Source organism: Schistocerca piceifrons, chromosome 2, assembly GCF_021461385.2.
Source record: "Schistocerca piceifrons isolate TAMUIC-IGC-003096 chromosome 2, iqSchPice1.1, whole genome shotgun sequence".
In the NCBI taxonomy this organism is placed as follows: Eukaryota; Metazoa; Arthropoda; class Insecta; order Orthoptera; family Acrididae; genus Schistocerca; species Schistocerca piceifrons.
The window spans coordinates 149,532,780-149,539,028 of record NC_060139.1 but is presented as its reverse complement, the minus strand read 5'-3'; the positions used below and the strand labels follow the sequence as shown (position 1 = coordinate 149,539,028).

The 6,249-nt window shown below is 43.0% G+C and overlaps 1 pseudogene; it reads right to left on the bottom strand.

Annotated features, from left to right (window-relative positions):
• Positions 1 to 5,790: 5,790 nt before the first annotated feature.
• Positions 5,791 to 5,908, bottom strand: LOC124778064 (annotated as a pseudogene).
• Positions 5,909 to 6,249: the final 341 nt, after the last annotated feature.

Genomic DNA, 6,249 nt, shown 5'->3' with positions numbered 1-6,249 from the left:
TTCCGTCAGGCTCCACTATATATTGCCGAAGATCGTTTTCGGCACAATGCTGATGCATGAAATTCCACCTCAGATCCAAGTCATAACCCTCACTCACGGGTGGCACAATCTCTACACATTGTCGGAACTGAAACGTACCCAGGCAAAATTCTACATCCACTGATCCCAAAGGAATGACATCGCTGTCCACCACTTCATGCCGTCTATACCATTGCCTATGTTCCATTGGAGCTCCACTTGCAACCGGTAGATGCGTCCCTGCAGATCGTCCTCTCCACTATTCCTTTGACCGCACAGTCCACCTCTGCATATGCTTCGTACCATCTAATTTTGCTGGGAATGCCCATAGGTGGACCTTAGATTCCCTTTGGTGTTTAATGCTTGTTTCATCCTTGGTCCCCTACGCTGGAACTACCGTTGCCATTACTCTGATCTCTGCCCCTCTTTCCACTGTCCCATAATTGGTGACATTGCTTCCACACATTCCCGATCAGTCCACATCGACAACATGTTATACTGGCGAAAACACTGTTCGTTTAGCTTGCAACCCAGTTGACACATGAGTTCCACTGCATTCTGCTACCAGTCTGACGGCTGTGCGGAAATCAATTGGTACCCTGTTCACACTCTCCTGGACATCTCTGAAGGCAACAATCTGCAAAGCTTCAAGCGCCCTCTGCTCGACCTCATGCAAAATTACTTCTTTCTCTTTGCCATTCTGCCGAACTCTTAAGTACAGCCATTGATCTTCCTTATCTATCCGCCAATTCTTCCAATGATTTCATATGCCTATTTGTTACCACGACCATCTGTTCCCTAAAATCACACTGTTCTGCTTTGTGAACCTTTCTACCAACCCATTTTTAAATTCTTAAATTGTTCCAGTTTCATTGACAGCGTGCGCTAATAAAATAATGGAAATGAACAGTCTTAATGTCTTACAGTATCAAAAATAATTGTTGTTATTATAGAAATGCGTGAGGCTATAACAGCTACAAAGACGCAAAACCTCTGATGTAGTACAATGAACAACAGTTGTCGCAGGAGATGCAATACCGTTGATTTGAAAAACTTAGTGGTAAACAATTCCGTCAGTTAGTAGTGTGGATGGAAGGCAGCAGTATGAATTTCTATTATACACGTCTCGCGCCTAATAGTCCCACATGAGACGTATCAGTGTTTTGTGTGTTGATCTTAATACTCTCACGACATACACAACACAATTGTTTATCGTTTATTCTCTCATTACTGTTATACGTAGATTATCGTGAAGCCGCAGGGGGACCATTTTGCTTTGAAGAGGAAGAGCCATAATCTCGTAGAGTTCTTATTTACATGATTAGTTTTTTATATGACTGTTAATGACTATAGTTTTATGTTATTTTAGTGCACGAATTCTTCACATGTGCTTTCTTCGGTTTACTTACGTTAAGTTGAAACGCAACAGATATAGCCGTTCATTAGCTGCCCATAATTTATTTGATACTGAATCAGTAGCAAGTAATCTATAAAAATTATAATATTTCACAACCTATTTATTTTTAATTAATGACATTAATTTAGTAAATATTGATTTAACTAATTTATTAATATGTCTTACGTTTGTTTCAGTTATTATGTACTTCAGTTTAGACCGTTTTATTCTTCAGAAGAAGACATGCATTGGTTGAGTTTGTTGAGGACAGCAAATGTGTGTAAAATAAAAGAAATAATTGTATTACGCATTGTTCAAGCATATGGGATATATTTGTAACGCACTCCATCTTGATCTGTGAGCAGCGTCCCAGCAGTTTCGCCGTAACTCTTGATGATACGTATCGTTCTTCGTTATAGATTTTAAATGAGAAAAGTTCCTATTTCCTTTCTACTCCGTTAAAAATTGCAATCGTTGAGTATCTTGATGGCTCGTCAAAGCACTGTTTTGTATTGTCGACAAAACAGGAGTGAGAGTGTCAAGGAGATAATACGGGATATCATTAAAACAAAGGCGATTCTTGTTACGACGGGACCTTCTCACGAAACTTCAATCACCAACTTCCTACTCTGAATGCGAAAAGGTATTTTTGACGCCGACCTACTTAGGGAGACACGACCATCGTAATAAAATAAGGGAAATCAGAACTTTCACGGAAAGGTATAGGTGTTAGTTCTTTCCACGCACTGTTCGAGAGTGGAGTAACAGAGAATTATTGTGAAGGTGCTTCGACGAACCCTCTGCCAAGCACTTACGTGTGGTTTGCAGAGTAGCCTTGTAGATGTAGATGTATCTTCAAACATCTGATGCCAATTGATGAAGGTTTCTCGGGTATCCAGCCGGGTGGTAGCGTTGATATCCCGCGACGTTTCGGGATGTGTCATACTACCCATCGTCTGGCTAAGTGTCGAGATTCGCTGAGAGCGAGCTATTTATATGCGCGGTCACCTCCCTCCACTAGACCTCGGGTGGCTGAGGTGGACGGGCGGCGTGCGCGCGACTTCTGGGCAAATACAATATCAAAACCGTTCTCCGACCACCAACCAAAGACGAGGGAAAGCCTACAGTCACATATGTGATGCCAATGTTAGCTGTACATGTTGTATAGATTCGTATGTATATACGTACTCACTTCTTGTAAAATGTAATGTATTGTTAGTGACTATAGAATATATAAATAATGCATATTGTTTGAGTTAAGCATTCACATGTTCAAATTTGTGTGAAATCTTATGGGACTTAACTGCTAAGGTCATCAGTCCCTAAGCTTACGCACTACTTAACCTAAATTATCCTAAGGACAAACACACACACCCATGTCCGAGGGAGAACTCGGACCTCCTCCGGGATCAGCCGCACAATCCATAACTGCAGCGCCCTAGACCGCTCAGCTAATCCCGAGCGGCATTCACATGTCACAGACGTTTTTTGTTCTGATACTGATGATGCCTCTAAAGCCACATTGTAGAAAAAGATGTTTATTTTGTAACATGTTATACGGGGCTAGCCAATTTGGGCACTGATATTAAGGTAGAACATTTACAACTGATTAGAGACGGTGTATCGATTTAGGTCATTGTGTCATTGCACACAAAATTGTTGTCACCTTGTCGTGTCTTATATATAGTACAATAGTTCTGATGATGGTGATAACGAAAGGCGCCATAAGTAGCGTGTAAGGTGGCAGTATTTCGGTCCTTTCCAAGGAGCCTTTCCCTCCAAAACTACTTGATTAAGCGGCTACAAGGAGGTATCAAACAGGTTTTAATTCGCTATTGAATCATCAGTGTTACAGATATCGTCAAGTATACTTCGTTTAATTCATATTTTTTGTGCATGTTGGGTGGCTGGGTAGAAGAAATGTTGTAGTAGCTCAGTGTAAGAAAGAATGGTAGCGTATGCTTATACCAAGCCCGTTTTGCTTGTGGGGAGCTCTTGAGACGTGTAGCCATTGTAAGACCAGAGAGGCAGCAGCTTAAGAGTCGCGAACTCTGAGACGCGTTGGCGTCCGGCGCCCATCCATTGCGACCGTAGACAATACAGCGGATTCCGCACGGCTTGAGACCCGCCACCATGGCGCCGCTAGCCGTTAACTTGTTGAGCACATAGGCACGGCGTGTTTCAGTGGAAAGTGTAACTGACTTGATGCGGATTAGCACATTCACATTTTATCGATAAAGGAGGGAGATATTCCAGAAGCTTCGATGCCGAAACCAAACCCAAGTCGGGGACTGGTCGGCGCGCTGAAGAAAGCGACATCCAGAAATATGACACGCCACCCACGTTTAAAGGGGAGGGGAACCGAGACTTGCTATAGGAAACGCAGTAGAGAAACGATATCATTCTGCCGCATTCCGTCTTAGAGCTCGTTGAGATCGGACGCGTTCTGTACAGATGATGGATGGACAGTGTACTTGCTGCTATACTTACACTTTATCTGAACTTCACCCTACAGCTGGAAGTTCGCATCTGGTTCAGCAAACAGTGATGGAGAGCACTTCATCTGTGGTACAGTGAAGTTATAAGACAATATTCGTTTAGCAGTGTTCGGAACGCAGTCACCCGCCGTCCAAGGGTTTGGAGTCATTTTCCAGAGGGGCTCCAGCAGTGCTGTTGCCGCCGACCTCTTCGAGAAGCAGCGCTCTGTATTGTCGCATTTCTACTATTATGGTGATACAGCATATGCTGAGATCGCAATTACTATTCTTTCTGCACTGAGATTTCACATTACTTATTGAGGTATTAATTTCTTCTGATATTTCGTACAATGGTGATGTCAGTCATTCCGTGTGTATTAACAGATTTTGTGCGTTAAGCAGGTAAGAGCTAAGTAATGAAGGGCCAATACCAACACAGGATAAATCTGTACCCTATACAGGATGCGTCTACAATGTTAAATTTCTGGAAATGGAAAGCTTAAAGTTCAATTGGAAAAATGAATTTACTTTGCAAATGTGGTTAATGTTCAAACTGGTGGCCTTCACCATCAATACATTTCTGAGTACGAGTCACCACTGATTCCGTACATCGTACCAAAGTGTCCAATGAGATTTGTGCGTACACCGCCTGAATCTCATTCCAAAGTGTGTCCAGGTTACGTGGTTTACGTTTGTACACCTCATCTTTTACTGTGCCCCCTAAGAAGAAATCATTACCGTATAATGTACGAATGGCAGGGAATATAGAGTCAGCAAGCATTGTTAGATACATTTCTCCAGTAACAGTACCTTCAAAGCGAAAAGGCCCAATGAGTCCCCTTGCAGACAAACCACACCACGCATTTACACCAGGAAAATTCGCAGCCTTTTCAACTGCAATGTGAGGATTATCTTCAGCCCAGTACACACAATTGTACCTATTGACAGTTCCATTGAGTTAGAATTGGGCTTCATCCGACCAAATTATGCTACCCATAAATCCCGGTTCACGTCTCACCATCTCCTGAACCCATTCACAAAATTCTAACCTTCGATCAGGATCGTCGTCACTTAGCTGTTGCACCAGCCTTGGAATGTACAGACGAAACTTGCCTTTCTTCAGAATGCGTAGCACACTACTAGCACTTAACATTACTCTCACGTGTCGCTTGCCTTGAAGATTTTTGAGGTGAACGCTGAAACAGTTCCAAGACCGCAGTTGTGGAATCATCACTTGTAGCTGTACGAGGTCGCCCTGATCGACCTTTATGCACATCACACACTGCTCCATGAATTTCGAATTTGCCTCGTAGACGTGTAATTGTTAACCTTGAAGGTGGTTCTGTACTGTACTCACTTCTCCACTGTCTACGAACCGCAGCTACATTCTCAAGCTTCCAGTACCACTTAATTGTCTGCTTCCGCGCTTCAAAGCTCAAACGCACGTCCGCCATGTTGCAGTTACTTCCTTGCCACTGCTGCCACCTATTGAAGATACATAACATTACTTTCTCACAGATAAATTGTCTGACAGTTCAAAGTGTGTATACATTTTTTTGACGCACCCTGTATTATTACAGAGATTATTAAATTTGTCACTGATATCATTGAGTACAATCTTAAATAAATGTGATGAAGATAACTGCATCTGTTCTTTCGTAGACAGTAATTTAAACTAAATTATAACTAAACTCCTCCCGAACAGGCCATGAAGGCCCAACGGTACTGACCGGCCGCCGTGTCATCCTCAGCTCAAAGGCGTCACTGAATGTGGATACGGAGAGGCATGTGATCAGCACACCTCTCTCCCAGCCGTATCTCAGTTTCCGAGACCGGAGCCGCTACTTTTCAATCAAGTAGCTCCTCAGTTTTCCTCACAAGGGCTGAGTGCGCCCCGCTTGCCAACAGCGCTTGGCAGATCGGATGGTCACCCATCCAAGTTCTAGCCTAGCCCAACAGCGCTTAACTTCGGTGATCTGACGGGAACCGGTGTTACCACTGAGGCAAGGCCGTTGGCAGATAGTAATTTATCCTTATCATAACTTTTGAGCCAGTTTGAAGAGGATCCTGAATAGCTGATTAGCCGAAGGTTATTTCTAGGAAACGAGTAGGCAAATCACAGGGAATTTGCTACATTAATACAAATAAGATTTACGAGCTCTTACTGGGAATACATATGAGTGTCAGGGCACCCACCACATTGCGTTATAACATCCGTTACGTTAAATGAATCACTTGCACGTACCTCTATGGCCAGTCCCCTCACCACTAGCCTGAAGAGTGAACGTTAGAAGTGAAAATAGCAGAAATGTTTTGGCCACCAACATAACAGTAATTTACTAACGCATAATACCGTCG